The sequence below is a fragment of the Zea mays genome, chromosome 2 (genome assembly GCF_902167145.1).
Source record: "Zea mays cultivar B73 chromosome 2, Zm-B73-REFERENCE-NAM-5.0, whole genome shotgun sequence".
NCBI lineage: Eukaryota > Viridiplantae > Streptophyta > Magnoliopsida > Poales > Poaceae > Zea > Zea mays.
This window is the reverse complement of record NC_050097.1, coordinates 61,435,067-61,450,986: the sequence shown is the minus strand read 5'-3', so window position 1 is coordinate 61,450,986 and position 15,920 is coordinate 61,435,067.

The following is a 15,920-nucleotide window of genomic DNA, read 5'->3' as shown; positions in this document are numbered from 1 at the left end:
CACCGTTCAGCGGGTGCGGGTGACTGTTCAACGGGTGTGAGCGGCTTGACGATTCACCTTCCCACCTGCAGCACTATATAAACAGACGGGTAGGTGTGAAGTTACCACAACATTTACTGCTATTGCATCGTTGTGCTGCCAAAAAATTTGACCGTAGCCGAAGCTTGCTCATTGCATTCTGAACCGAAGGATCGTTTTGCTCTAGCTTCGTGACAAGAGGGAGCTTTGGCAAAGATAAAAATTTTCAACTTTGTCAAAACGCAAAAAATTCAACATCAAATGGCCAGGGTACGCTCAACAGCTGGAGTTAGTCACGACAGAGAGGAAGCCGAAGCTGCTGAAACTGCTTCGATCTTCGAAGTTATGAGGCGGTCGGGATTGGTTGTGACTGAAGGCGCTGCTGACAAAGAATCACCCGCTGCTGAAACCAAGCAGGCAGATATTGAAGAGGGTGATGCTAATGAAGGAGAGATTAATTATAACATCATTATGCCATCGAAGCCTAGCCATCTGGATTTTGGGAAATCAACTGTGTCTGAAGCTGATATGACTATGATGACGAAGCTAGGCTACTTCAGAGAAGCCGAGAAGGGGTTGGTTCGCTTTGGCGGGGAAGAAACTATCTCGAAACCAGAAGATGATGAAGTTGTAGTTTTTAAGAGCTTCTTCAAAGCAGGGTTGAGATTTCCTCTGCACGGAATGATTGCAGAAATCTTGGAAAAATTCGGGATTTACCTTCATCAATTGACCTCTAGCGCCATTGTTAGGCTCAGCGTGTACATCTGGGCTCTCCGAAGTCAAGGGGTAAAGCCGCTCGCCAATGCATTCTGCCGAGTACATGAACTTCATTATCATACGAAGGCTAGAGAAGACGGATTGCATGAGAACTTCGGTTGCTATAATTTTGCTTATCGGAAGGATATGAAGACACTGGTGGTCAGCTATCGTACTAAATGGTCGACCGGTTGGAAATCTGAATGGTTTTATGTTAAAATTGATGAAGAAAAGGAGAAGCTAGTTCAGAGCCCGTTGAAGCTAATCTTCGAGCTGACTAGGCCTCAATGCAACATGACACCGGGGGATCCATGCCAAGATGTTGTGAATGAGTTTAGAATTGTGTCTGAACATATTGGAACTAGGGATCTAGTCCAGGAATACTTAGCCAACAGAGTATTCCCAACACTAAGGAAGTGGGGTACGCCGAAGCTTGAAGAAGAGAAGAAAGAGGGTGAACTCATTCGGCTGGCTTATCACTTTAAATTCAAAAAATACTTTAAGGAACCCTGCCAAGAATGGTTGGACACGATCGAAGTTATGTGTAACGAGATTTTAGGGAACTATACAAAAAAAAGAAGATCAGTTGATGACTGCAGCCTTCGGCTCCCGACCAAAGCGAAGATTGAATCGGGTAATGGATGCTCTACATTTTGAATATCCTGATTATGAGCGGTTGAACAAGGGCGCCAAAGGGCAGAAAAGAAAAGGAGTTGTCAGTGTTGTGGGCAGACAGGCCGCTAGAATGGTAAAAGAAGATGAAGAAAACCTGAAGAAGAGAAAATTGAGCCCTGAGCCGATGGCAGTTGCTCCGAAGAAGAGAAAAGTTGCGGCTCCGAAGCAGAAGACGACTGATATAGAAGAAGAAACTCCTGCATCACCTTCTGCTACCGATGTGGCAGAAATTCTAAAGGTAATGACTGAATCCTTGCCTATCAAGCTAAGTCCACTGGCGCCACATCTGATGAAGCTTTTTCAGAAGAAGAAGGAGCCTTCGATAGTGAAGAAGGCAGCTGGGCCGAAAAAACGAAGAATTATTACTGTGACAGAAGCTATCGAAGAGACACCACGACCAGCTTCGGCCTCAAAAGCACCGGCTGTTGAGAGCGCTACAGCTATCGATGCTGCACCTACTGAAGCTACAACTGCCGAAGCTGAACTGGCCGAAGATGCAAATCTAGAAAGCACACTTTCTAATATTGATAAGATGTTTCTTGACATGGCCGCAGAAGAAGCTGCCACAGCCGCCGAAGAGGGCGTGGCCATAGTGCCTGAGAAAGAAAAGGAAATAGCCGAAGATGCTTCGGAAAAAGAAGATTTCAATTTTCAAAACTTAATTGGACAAGAATTGTCGAAGGCTGAGAAAGAAGAATTGAGAGACTATGACATATCCTGTGGATATGAACCAGGGGCGCTACTCTTTGGCGGTGTTGATGACGAAAGTTTAGGCTGCCTCCGAGACTGAACCGAAGCGAAGGTTATTGGTACTCTGTAAAAGAGTATTGGTTTCCCGAAGCTCGAGACAGACATTAGCCGCTACCGACGACATCATATCGTCGGTAGTTTATTCTATTCTAATTTCAAGGTAAAAAACTTTTCTTCAACTCTTTATTGTTTTTAACAACTAAGGTGTTTTCTAACGAGAGTACAGCTTTGAGGATGCAACAAGATCTTGAAGATAAAAAGCATGAAGTTATAATTGAGGGTTTAGAAAGCAAAATAAAAGATCAAGCAGCTGCTCTTGACAAAAAGGATTTTGAACTTCAGACAGCAGAGGGTTTATTGGTAGAAGCTGAAGCTAAAATTGCAAAGTTGAATACAGAGCTTCTCTTGAAGTCAGAAAGCTTCGAACAAGAAAAGCAGAAGTTTAATGCAAAATTTGAGGCTGAGGTCGAAAAAAGTTCAAATTTGCAAAAATCATTGACATAGCTTCAAAACAAATGTCTGGAGTTCAGTAACCGATGTGTGCAACGGTTGAAGCAGATTTTCAATTCGGTTGGAGCTGGCTATGAAAAATTTAGTCCTTCAATTGAAGACCTGCCAGGGGCCTTCGAACATATCGAGGGTGAAATTGATGCTCTTGATGAAATTATAGCTGGACACGGCAATTTCTGTGCCCTGGTAGCTTCTCGGGGCACAGCTGTTGCCTTCCTAAAATCTGGTTGCACACATGGAAAGATTGTCAATAGACCCAACTTTAGTTTATCACTAGCAGATCTAATTGATATTCCCAGTCTCGCCCGAAGCATAGGAAACAGATTTATAAAGCTAGTATGGATGAAGGGTGGACGAAGCTTAGCTGGTGACGAAGCTTGAAGTCATCTTAAGCCGTTAACAAAATCATACCTTGTGCTTACCTTTTCCTTTGAACTTGAATTTTCCTTACAACACTTTAATATGTACAGGATGACGAAGCTGAAGAGCACAAAGCCGAAGCTGCTCAATAGATAGTGATGAAGCTTGAATAGCTAGCTGTGGAAAAAACTCTAAGAACTCTTGTATTAACCTTTGTAAAGAATATTGTAATTTGAGAATTAGATTGTACTCTGTAAATTTTGTCCATACCTTGTAATATATTTTTACTTTTCCATCAATGTGTGAAGTGCTTCGATGTGAACAAAACTTGTACTTTTTGAGCCGAAGGCGAAAAACACCTTCCCTTCTTTTCGTACACAATGAAGCATGATTCTGCTTTCGAAGCTGCATTCTTAGAGCCGAAGCAACTGTTTGTATCTGTATGGTATGATGATGATGATGATCCTATGTATGTCTAAATGAATGTTTATGTATGCGATGTATGATGTAATGTATCATGCAAATGAATGCCCAAACACACATGCATCCAAAGCTTCATCCACAACCTTCATTCCCTAAGGAATGACTGAAATCTCTTTGCCGTTTATTTTTCGGTTGCATCATTTATTTATCGGTGTAAGTTCTGCATTCCCTAAGGAACGTCTTTTGAACTTCTTCGCCTTCTATTTCGGTGGTATTCGTGTTGACTTTTCGCGCTTCGCCTTATATTTTGGTGGTATTTGGCTCTGTATTCCCTAAGGAACGACTTTTGAGCAGAAAACTTACGTTGTGCTCCCTTAGGAATGGCTTTTTGTAGCTTCGTCATGCTCTGCATCCCCTTAGGGACGACTTTCGAGCTTCTCCCTGTTTTATCTTTTTCTCTGCACTCGATAGTGCATGCTCATATTTTACATTTACATATTTAGGGGATTTTGCTCTCGTGGAGCTGAATAAGAAAGGAAAAGATTACAAACTATGGCCCCAATAAAAACCTTTCTCCCCCTTCGGAAAGGAAAAGGGTGCCATAGAAAAATAGAAAAAGATTACATAAATCTATACATAATACCGCCGAAGCTCATCCGCATTCCAAGATCTAGAAATATCATTGCCGTCCATATCTTTTAGTCTATAAGAACCGGGCCTTGACGAAGATACGACCAGAAAAGGTCCTTCCCACTTCAGCTGTAGCTTGCCTACTGTGTCCGGATTAGCCACTCTCCGAAGCACCAGATGCCCTGGCTTGATATTTTTCAGCCGGACTTTTCTGTCGCGCCATTTTATTGTTTCAGGTTGATATTTATTAATATTTTCCACAGCCTGAAGTCTGACCCCTTCTATAGTGTCTTTTGCTACATAATAATCAGCTTCATCCTCAGTCGAAGCTGTTGTTCTTATTGACCCTGTTTTAGCTTCTTCTGGGGTTATGGCTTCGTCACCAAATAATAGCTTGAATGGCGTAAAACCTATTGATCTCGATACGGTCGTGTTGTGACTCCACACCACTTTAATCAACTCTTCCAGCCACTTTCCTCTGGGCTGATTAAAAACTAACTTCATTATTCCTGTCGTTATAATACCATTTGCTCTTTCGACAAGTCCATTTGATTCTGGATGTCTGACTGATGCAAAATGGATCTTCGTGCCGATTTGACCACAGAATTCCTTGAAGGTTTCAGCATCAAACTGTGTACCATTGTCCATAGTTATAGCCTTTGGTACACCGAAGCGGCAAACAATGTTTTGCCAAAAGAATTTCTAGACTGTGACCGAAGTTATTGTGGCCAAAGGCTTCGCTTCAATCCACTTAGAAAAATATTCTACAGCCACCACAACATATTTTAAATTGCCTTGTGCTGGTGGAAGTGGACCTAACAAATCCAGGCCCCATCTTTGCAATGGCCAGGTTGGTAGTATCAGTTGGGTTAACAACGAAGGTTGTTTCTGGTCTCTTGCGCATTTTTGGCAATTTTCACATTTTTTAACCAAATCCGCTGCATCCGAAGCTGCCTTCGGCCAATAAAATCCTTGTCTGAAGACTTTCCCTAGCAAAGGTCTAGATGCAATGTGAGATCCTCACAATCCTGCATGTATTTCCTTCATCAATTCTATACCTTTAGCTCTGGATAGACACTTGAGTAGTGGAGAGCAGACTCCATGTTTGTATAACTCCCCTTCTATTATTACATATGGTCGTGCTCTTGCCTCCATTCTCTTATTATAAGCTTCGTCATCTGAAAGGCAATTGCCTTGGAGAAAAGATATAATCTCAGTCCTCCAATCTTCACTATGAACAGGAGATATATTGAGCACTGCTCTTTCAAGAAGTTCCACCGAAGGTGCTGTTATTGTCTCAAAGAATACTTCCGAAGGTAAGGGCAGCCCCTGTGCCGCTGACTTGGCTAGCAGATCAGCGTGCTCATTTTCTCCTCGTGGAATATTCTTGACAGAAAACCCTTCGAAAGAAGCTTCAAGCCTTCGAACTGTATCCAGGTATTTCTCAAGCTTTGGGTCTCTTGCTTTACAACTCTTGTCAACATGACTAGAAATAACTTGGGAATCGGTTTTAAGGACCGCCCTTCTTATCCCCATTGCCTTTAACTTCCGAAGCCCCAAAAGCAAAGCTTCGTATTCAGAAATATTATTTGTGCAACTGAAATCAAGTTTTACTGCATAACATGTTATAACTTTGGAAGGTGCAACCAAGATAGCAGCTGCGCCTGCCCCGTCACAGAACACTATCCAAGCTTTGGCATCTTTATTTGCTTCTTCTTCCTGAGCCCCTGGCGTCCAGTCAGCGATGAAGTCTGTTAACGCTTGGGACTGGATCGAAGATCTATGCACATAATCAATGCTAAATTCGTTGAGTTCCGCAGCCCACTTTCCAATCCTTCCAGTAGCCTCTCTGTTCCTCATAATATCTTTCAAAGGCTGAGATGAAGGAACAATTATATGGAATGCTTGAAAGTAGTGTCGAAGCTTCCTAGAGGCCATTAAGACAACATACAATACCTTCTCCAATTCTGTATAATTTTTCTTTGATAAGCTTAGAACTTCAGAGACAAAGTATACTGGGGCTTGCTTTTTGATTTGTCCTTCCAATTTCTCCTGCATAAGCGTCGCACTCACTGCAGAGTGCGAAGCTACCACATATAATAGTAACGGAGCCCCTGGCGCAGGTGGAGTTAATGTTGTTAGATCAATCAGGTATTGCTTCAGCTCTTCGAAGGCTTTCTGTTGAGCTGGGCCCCACTGAAAGACTTCAGTTGACTTTAGTATTTCAAAGAATGGCAAGTTCCTTTCTGCTGATCTAGATATAAATCTGTTTAATGAAGCCAATCTTCCTGCCAACCGTTGGGCCCCCTTCTTCATACTTGGCGGTTCCATTCGAAGTATGGCTTCGATCTTGCTTGGATTGGATTCGATCCCCTTCGTTGAAACTAGGAAACCAAGGAACTTACCCTTCTTTACTCCAAAGACACATTTTTTAGGATTTAAGTTCAGGCCAGCTTGCCTGAAATTAGCAAATGTTTCTTGTAGATCAGTGATATGATTTTCTTGCTTCGTGTTTTTTACTATGATGTCATCAACATATGTTAGCACATTTCTGCCTATCTGAGAATGAAGGACCTTGGCTGTCATTCTGCTGAAGCTGCCTCCAGCATTCTTGAGCCCCTCAGGCATCCGAAGATAACAATATATACCACTGGGGGTTATAAAGCTGATCTTCGGCTCATCTTCCTTCTTCATCCAGATTTGGTGGTAGCCTGAGTAACAATCTAGTAAACTCATAAGCTCTGATGAAGCTGCTGCATCTACTAGAGAATATATTGTTGGCAATGGGAACTCATCCTTTGGACAAGCCTTGTTAAGATCTATAAAATCGATGCACATTCTCCATTTACCATTTGCCTTCTTCACCATAACAGTGTTAGCTAGCCACTCTGGGTATTTGACCTCTCTGATAACACCAACACTAAGAAGTCTCTTCACTTCGTTTCGAGCACCTTCAGCTTTGTCATCGGACATTTTCCGAAGCCTTTGTTTTCTTGGCCTGAAAAATGGATCCACATTGAGTGAATGCTCAATGACATCTCTATTGACACCGCAAAGATCATTAGCTGACCAAGCAAACACATCTTTGTTGTTGAATAAAAACCTTATCAAGGTTTTCTCCTGCTCTTCAGATAACTGAGAACCCAGCAATACCTTCTGCTCTGCTATATCTTCACACAGAAGCATAGGCTTCGGCTGGTCAGCCGAGGCAGCCTTCTCTCTTCTGTACTTGTACTGTTCACAAGCTTCATTTCCATCTATGTTGTGGATTGCTTTTGAATCTGTCCAGTTTCCTTCAGCTTTTCTAGCAGCTTCCTGACTGCCATGAACAGCAATGGGTCATTGTTCCGAAGGTATCTTCATGCATAGATATGTTGGATGAAGTATTGCTTCGAAAGCATTAAGTGTCCCACGACCAATGATTGCATTGTAGGGGTATTCCATGTCAACAATATCAAACACAACTTGTTCAGTCCTTGTGTTGTGAAGAAATCCGAAAGTCACTGGCATTGTGATCTTGCCAAGTGCTACAATTTGCCTTCCTCCGAAGCCACAAAGAGGATGTGTAGTATCATGAATCTTGTCCTCTGGCTCTTGCATCTGTCTTAAGGCCTTAGCAAATATGATGTCAGTTGCACTGCCTGTATCAACCAAAACATTGTGGACCAGAAATCCCTTGATGACACAAGATATGACCATAGCATCATTATGAGGATAATCCTTGAGCTGAAGGTCCTCCTGGGAGAAGGTGATTGGGATGTGGGACCATTTTGACTTGATGAAGGGTCCCTGCACCCCAACATGTTGTACCCTTCTCTGAGCCTCCTTCTGCTTCTTGTTGGCTGGTTTTGAGCATGAACCGCCTGTTATTGGGAGCACCAGCTTCGTAGTCGAAGCAGCTTCAACTTGGATGTTGGACGAAGCCATCAGCTCAATAGTGGAAGTGAGTTCACCGGAGGTGGGCGCCAATGTTGGGGACTTATTCTCAAATGCTATGAATCAAGAACAAGGCAACACAAAGTATTAAATGTTAAAGTCCTTCGTCCTTTAAAGCATTATTTCCCTTAGGATATAACGATCTTCGGACGAAGGTCATGAAGGACGCTCCTTCATCATCATGATTATAAGATAATGAAAGATGAAACATATGAAACATGAAAGGTTATATGAACAGACATATAATGTTATTCATATGTTATCATTATATAAACTTGGGTATTAAATATAATATTTAATTACATTTATACCTTCGGCTTGACAGAAGGCAAAAATCCAAGTGTGGCATGCGAGCAATTACTAGATACCGTGAACAGTACATGGGTACTGTTCATCTATTTACAGGCACAGGACGCAGCCTGTGGGGAATTACATTCATACCCTTTACAAAGGTCTACAATCATAATACAAATTATCATGGGCCGATTGGTCATTTCATCTTTAAGTCGGTGCCTTTGGAAATGTACTCTGAAGCCTTCTGATTGGTAGCTTCGGCTTTGTGTCAATCTTCCGAAGGTGTTTCTTCTTATGGGACCTTCGGCGACGAAGCAGACCCCCAACAAACGCGATAGGGGAAAAGGGGACGACCAAGAGCGGGATGGGTAAGACAACACTCTTGAACTGAAATGGGAGAGGGGGCTTTAAAATGCAGGTACAAGATAAGCATCAAGGTAAAGATCGAGGGATGACAAGGGTTAAGGTGATAACAGACAAACACATAACAAAGGATGTATTTTAGACGTCAAAGAAGGGGAAGCAACTAAGGGTGAAGTAGGTGAGGCATTATCCCCGAACATGGATGAAAAAGAGGAGGCTTTGAAGGGTAAGTTCAAAGTAAGCTTGAAGGTCAGGGTATAGATGTTGCAAGGGTTAAATGTGATAATGGACGAGAACATAAGAGATGAGGTAAATGGGCATAAGAACAAAGGATACAAGTACCATAAAGGATGGAGATAAGACAGGACCTGCAAATGGAAAAGGAGAGGGTACGTCCAAGGGCCAGTTAGGTAAATTGCCACTCTCAAATTGAGGTGAAAGAGAGGAGATTTTTAAAGAGCTAGAATAAAGATGAGTATCATGGCAAGATCGATGGATGATATGGTGATGGTGATAGAAAATAAAAACACAGCAAAGGATGGAATTAAGACAAAACTTGTAAGGCGACAAGGAGTGAAAAGAAATCAAGGGAGAGAGAGGTAACTCACAACTCTCAAACTAGGTTGAAAGAAAGTGGAGGCTTTTAAAGGACAAGTTCAAGGTAAGCATTTAGGTAGAATATATAAATATCGCAAGGGTCAAATACGATAATAGACAAGGGTATAAGAGAAATGATGAAGATATAGAAGAGCCAATGGTACAAGTACAACAAAGAATGGAGTTAAGTCAAGGCTTACATGCGGTAAAGAAGAGGATATAGCCAAGGGTGAGATAAGTAAAACACCGCTCTCAAATTGAGATAGAAAAGAGGAGATTACAAAAAGCAGATCTAAATAAGCATCAAGGCAAGATCTACATATTACAAAGGTAATGCAGATAAGAAGCCAAAAGCACAAGGAAGGATCGAGTTAAGACAAGACCTACAAGTGGCAAAGAAGAGGATATGACTAAGGGCCAGATAGGTAAAGTACAACTCTCAGAATGAGATGGAAGAGGGGTGATTTTAAAGGGCAAGTATGAGATAAACATCCATGTAAGATGTAGAGGTGTAAAGAGTAAAGATGATAATAATGAAAAGCATAACAAAGCATAAAGTTAAGGCAAGACTCGCAAAGTGACGAAGTGAAGAAAACAATCAAGGGTAAGATAGGTAAGGCTCCAACAGATTGGTTGAAGTAAAAATTCATTGCCAAGGGATGTTATAAGAAAACGACAAGATCACCTAGGTGGTCGAAAGAAAATGATCGCTCACGGATCATCGACAAACAAGGGTGGTCAAGGGCATGTAAGCTAAAATATTTTAGATAGACACTGGGATATAAAGGTAAGCATATATAAAAAGATGAGAGTATGCAAGAATCCAAGGACATGAGCATACCAAGACCGAGAGTAGAAATTTTCGAAGGATAGTGATTTAACAACAGAATAAGAAAGGGTCTCAAAAGACAGGAAAGTCATGGACATATATACTGAAATGTTTAAGTAGGCAATAGAATTCAGAGGTAAGTATTTAAAACAAGAGAATTGTAGAATTCAGGGATACGAGCATGTCAATACCAAGGGAACAGAGATTGCTAAATGGTAGCAACTTGATGGAAGAAGAAAGAATCCCAAAAGACAAAGAAGGTTATGGTTAGGGCATCTACAAAGACATCACAGGCACAAAGAGTGAGATCAGATCTAATAGAATGAATAAGTAGAGCATAGACAATAATAGATTAAAATACATTTAGCAAGGTGATATACAGGAGCATAACATAGAATTAGTCGATATGACTAATATTTTGAATCGGCATCAAGGAGGAGGTAAAGTAATAGTTAATAAATCCTTAAAACAGCCAATGCTACTCTAGGCTAGTGGTCCTACAATCAGCAATGCTTTGATACCACTTATCTCACACCCGGTTTTGGAAGGTAAACCGAATGTGAACCATGTACGTGCCAGGATCAGAAATTCACGTACACAGCGATTACATAAATGACTCATCATAGCATAATGCTTCGAATAACAATAAAGAGTAAGTAATAATATTACAGACTAGAGTCATTTACATAATATAAACCAAAGCGCACATAATAGAAACGTAGCCAACGTAAACAAACCCACCACAGGCAGCTGACTGGGGGAGGTCGCTGGCCTAATCCTCGAACTTGTCAAAGTCCTGGAACTCCTGGAGATCCACCTAGACATCTTCTTCCTCTTTACCTGAGCATAGGTTGCACCAAAGGAAACCTGGTGTTTTGTGAAAACAAGGGTGAGTACACATCAACATACTCAGCAAATGTCATGTTTGGCTGAGGTGGACTAGCTGAGAGCACCTAGAGGGGGGTGAATAGGTGATCCTGCAAAATTCAACACTAATAGCACAAACTTGGTTTATAAAATGTTAGTTAGATTAAACCAAGTTGCTATAAAGTGAGCTCTTGAGAAGAAATCAATCACAGAGAAAAGCAACACAAGAGACACGGTGTTTATCCCGTGGTTCGGCCAAGTAACACTTGCTTACTTCCACGTTGTGGCGTCCCAATGGACGAGGGTTGCACTCAACCCCTTTCAAGTGATCCAATGATCAACTTGAATACCACGGTCTTTTTCTTTAGAGTTCTTTTCCCATTTGCGAGGAATCTCCACAAGTTGGAGCCTCTCGCCCTTACAATGTTGATCACAAGAGAAGCACAAGAGTAAGGGAGGGAAAGCAACACACGCAAGACTCAATTCGCAGCAAACACACGCACACAAGCCAAGACGTGAGCACAAAACATGGTGCAGGGAGTTTACAACTCAAACGGTGCTCAAATCTCTAACACAATGAACCGATTGCGTGATTGTGGAGTCTAGGCGTCTTAGGATGTTTTGTGAATGCTTGGTGTCTTGCTCCATGCGCCTAGGGGTCCCTTTTATAGCCCCAAGGCAGCTAGGAGCCGTTGGAGATCCAATTGGAAGGCAATTCTTGCCTTCTATCGGGTGGCGCACAGGACAGTCCGGTGCACCACCGAACATGAACAGTAACAGTCCGGTGCACACCGGACAGTCCGGTGAATTTTAGCCGCGGCGCCCTTGCTTTTTCCCGAGAGCGACGAGTTTGTCGTCGGGCCAGCCTGGGCACCGAACACTGTCCGGTGCACCACAGGCTGGTGCTGGTTTGGCTGAACTCGGCCAATTTTCTCCAATTCATTTCCAGTTTTCTTGGCAGTGTCCCTAGCACTTAGAGAGATATGTTAGTATCCAAAAAAATTTTACTAGGGCTAGAAACATACCTTGATTCTTGATTTGCACTTCTCAACCACTTAGCACATATGAACTAAAACAATATGTGTTGGGCATCTAATCACCAAAACATTTATAGAAATGGCCCAAGGGCACATTTCCCTTTCAATCTCCCCCTTTTTGGTGATTTATGCCAACACATTAAAAAGCAACTAAAGAGTGCAGATTGATGACCAAATTTTCTTCACTTAGGATTTGGCATATTTGGATCACTTTTGCCACCACTTGGTTTGTTTTCGCAAATCAAATTCTTTTTCCTATCTCTCAGTCAAACACACTTGTTCGGGCAAATAGAGAGATGTTTCAAGAGTAATTTTGATCAAGTGGCAAAAACTCCCCCTTTACCCATAATCAAAATTCTCCCCCATAAGAGACCAAATTTTGCAATAAGAGTATTTTGGACAAAATACAAATTCTAACTCTACTTTTTTCAAAGTTCACAAGTGGTTGGCTCATCCATTTGCTTTGGCCTTAATTTTCTCCCCTTTGGCATTAAGCACCAAAACGGGATAACTTTTGGCCCTTTAACCTCATTGCCTCACCAAAATGTCAAATTGAAGCGAAAAGGCAATGAGAACACAAAAAGGAACTTAGGACAATATACATTTTACCGGAATGCAGTGGAAGCTCTTTCCTTGTCCAAGTTCACTTACCCTTTCAATGTTCCTTCGAGACTACTTCAAGTGCACTCAAACAAATAGGTTAGTCTCAAAGGGGTCAGGTTGTAGCACATTTCCCCCTAAACATGTGTATTATTTGCATAGGGACTTGTGAGGTCCGGGGATGACTTGTACAACTTGATCACCGAAAATAAGCAATAAACGACATGAATGGTTAAGGTAACATGATCAAAGGCATAGAACACATGTATACTATAGATCAATCCAAGTTACACGAATCTAAGACATTTAGCTCACTACACAACGTGCAAAACCTTTTCTCATCTAAAGGCTTGGTGAAGATATCGGCTAGCTGGTTTTTGGTGCTAATATGGTATATATCGATATCTCCCCTTTGCTGGTGGTCTCTCAGCAAGTGATGTCGGATGTCTATGTGCTTAGTGCGGCTGTGTTCAACATGATTGTCCGCCAAGCGGATTGCACTCTCATTGTCACATAGGAGTGGGACTTTGCTCAGATTGTAGCCAAAGCCCCGGAGGGTTTGCCTCATCCAAAGCAGTTGCGCGCAACACTGTCCTGCGGCAACGTACTCGGCCTCAGCGGTGGATAGGGCAACGAATGTTTGTTTCTTGGAGCTCCAGGACACTAGGGACCTTCCTAGAAACTGGCACGTCCTTGATGTGCTCTTCCTATCAACTTTGCACCCGGCATAGTCGGAATCTGAGTATCCGATTAAGTCAAAGGTAGACCCCTTTGGTTACCAGATCCCGAAGCAAAGCATAGAAACTAAATATCTAAGAATTCGCTTAATGGCCACAAGGTGACACTCCTTGGGGTCGGATTGAAATCTAGCACACATGCATACACTAAGCATAATGTACAATCTACTAGCACAAAGATAAAGTAATGAACCTATCATTGACCGGTATGCCTTTTGATCAACGGACTTACCTCCTTTGTTGAGGTTTAGATGTCCGTCAGTTCCCATCGGTGCCTTCGCGGGCTTAGCGTCCTTCATCCCAAACCTCTTGAGAAGATCTTGAGTGTACTTCGTTTGGGAGATGAAGGTGCCTTCCTTGAGTTGCTTCACTTGAAATCCAAGGAAGTAGTTCAACTCGCCCATCATCGACATATCGAACTTTTGCATCATTACCCTGCTAAACTCCTCACAAGACTTTTGATTAGTAGAACCAAATATTATATCATCGACATATATTTGGCAAACAAAAAGATCACCATCACAAGTCTTTGTGAATAGAGTGGGATCATCTTTCCCAACCTTGAAAGCATTAGCAATTAGAAAATCTCTAAGGCATTCATACCATGCTCTTGGGGCTTGCTTAAGTCCATAGAGCGCCTTAGAGAGCTTATACACGTGGTCGGGATACCTGTCATCCTCAAAGCCAGGGGGTTGTTCCACGTATACCTCCTCCTTGATTGGTCCATTTAGGAAAGCGCTCTTCACATCCATTTGGAACAACTTAAAGGAATGGTGAGCGACATAGGCTAATAAAATCCGAATTGATTAAAACCTAGCCACAGGAGCAAAAGTCCCCTCAAAGTCCAAACCTGTGACTTGGGCATAACCTTTTGCCACAAGTCGAGCCTTGTTTCTTTTTACCACCCCGTGTTCGTCTTTCTTGTTGTGGAACACCCACTTGGTTCCCACAACATTTTGCTTTGGATGTGGCACCAGGCTATAGACTTTATTTCTTTTGAAGTTGTTGAGCTCTTCCTGCATGGCCAACACCCAGTCCGGATACTGCAAGGCTTCTTCTACCCTGAAAGGCTCAATAGAAGAAGCAAACGAGTAATGCTCAAAGAAATTAGCTAATCGTGAATGAGTTGTTACTCCATTGCTGATGTCACCCAGAATCTAATCCACTGGGTGATTTCTTTGGATCGTCGCTCGGACTTGAGTTGGAGGGGCCTGTGATGCTTCTTCCTCCATAACCTATTCTTCCTGTGCTCCCCCTTGATCCTGCCCCTCTTCTTGAGGTACCTGTTCATCATTTTGAGTTGGGGGATGCACCATCGTAGAGGAAGAGGGTTGATCTTGTTCCTGTAGTTCCTGTGGTCGCACATCACCTATTGCCATAGTTCACATTGCGGCCGTCGGAACCTCATCTTCATCTACATCATCAAGATCAACTTGCTCTCTTGGAGAGCCATTAGTATCGTCAAATACAACATCGCTAGAGACTTCAACTAATCCTGATGATTTGTTGAAGACCATATACGCCTTTGTATTTGAGTCATATCCTAATAAGAACCCTTCTACTGCTTTGGGAGCAAATTTTGAATGTCTACCTTTCTTCACCAGAATGTAGCATTTGCTCCCAAATACACGGAAATAAGAAACATTGGGTTTGTTACCAGTTAGGAGCTCGTAGGAGATCTTCTTGAGGAGACGGTGCAGATAGAGCCGGTTTATGGCATGGCAAGCTGTGTTCACAGCTTCCGACCAAAACCGCTCAGGCGTCTTGTACTCTCCAAGCATCGTTCTCGCCATGTCGATTAGTGTCCTGTTCTTTCTCTCTACCACACCATTTTGCTGTGGTGTGTAGGGAGCGGAGAACTCGTGCTTGATGCCTTCCTCCTCAAGATATTCTTCAACTTGTAGATTCTTGAATTCGGACGCGTTGTTGCTGCTTATCTTTTTCACCTTTAGTTCAAACTCATTTTGAGCTCTCCTTAAGAAGCGCTTTAGGGTTCCTTGGGTTTCTGATTTGTCCTGCAAAAAGAATACCCAAGTGAAGAGGGAAAATCATCAACTATAACAAGACCATACTTACTTCCCCCGATGTTGAGATAGGCAACGGGGCCGAAGAGATCCATGTGTAGGAGCTCCAGTGGTCTTGATGTCGTCATCACATTCTTGCTGTGATGAGTGCTTCCTACCTGCTTTCCTGCCTGGCATGCTGCACAAGGTCTGTCTTTCTCAAAATAGACATCGGTTAGTCCTAACACATGACTTCCTTTAGAAGTTTATGAAGGTTCTTCATCCCAACATGTGCTAGACGGCGATGCCAAAGCCAGCCCATATTAGTCTTAGCGATTAAGCATGCATCTAGATCGGCATTCTCCTTTGAGAAATCAACTAAATAGAGCTTGTCGTCTAATACACCCTTGAAAGCTAATGAACCATCACTCCTTTTAAAGACAGATACATCAATATTTGTAAATAAACAATTATAGCCCATATGACACAATTGACTTACAGACAATAAATTGTACCCAAGTGACTCTACTAAAAA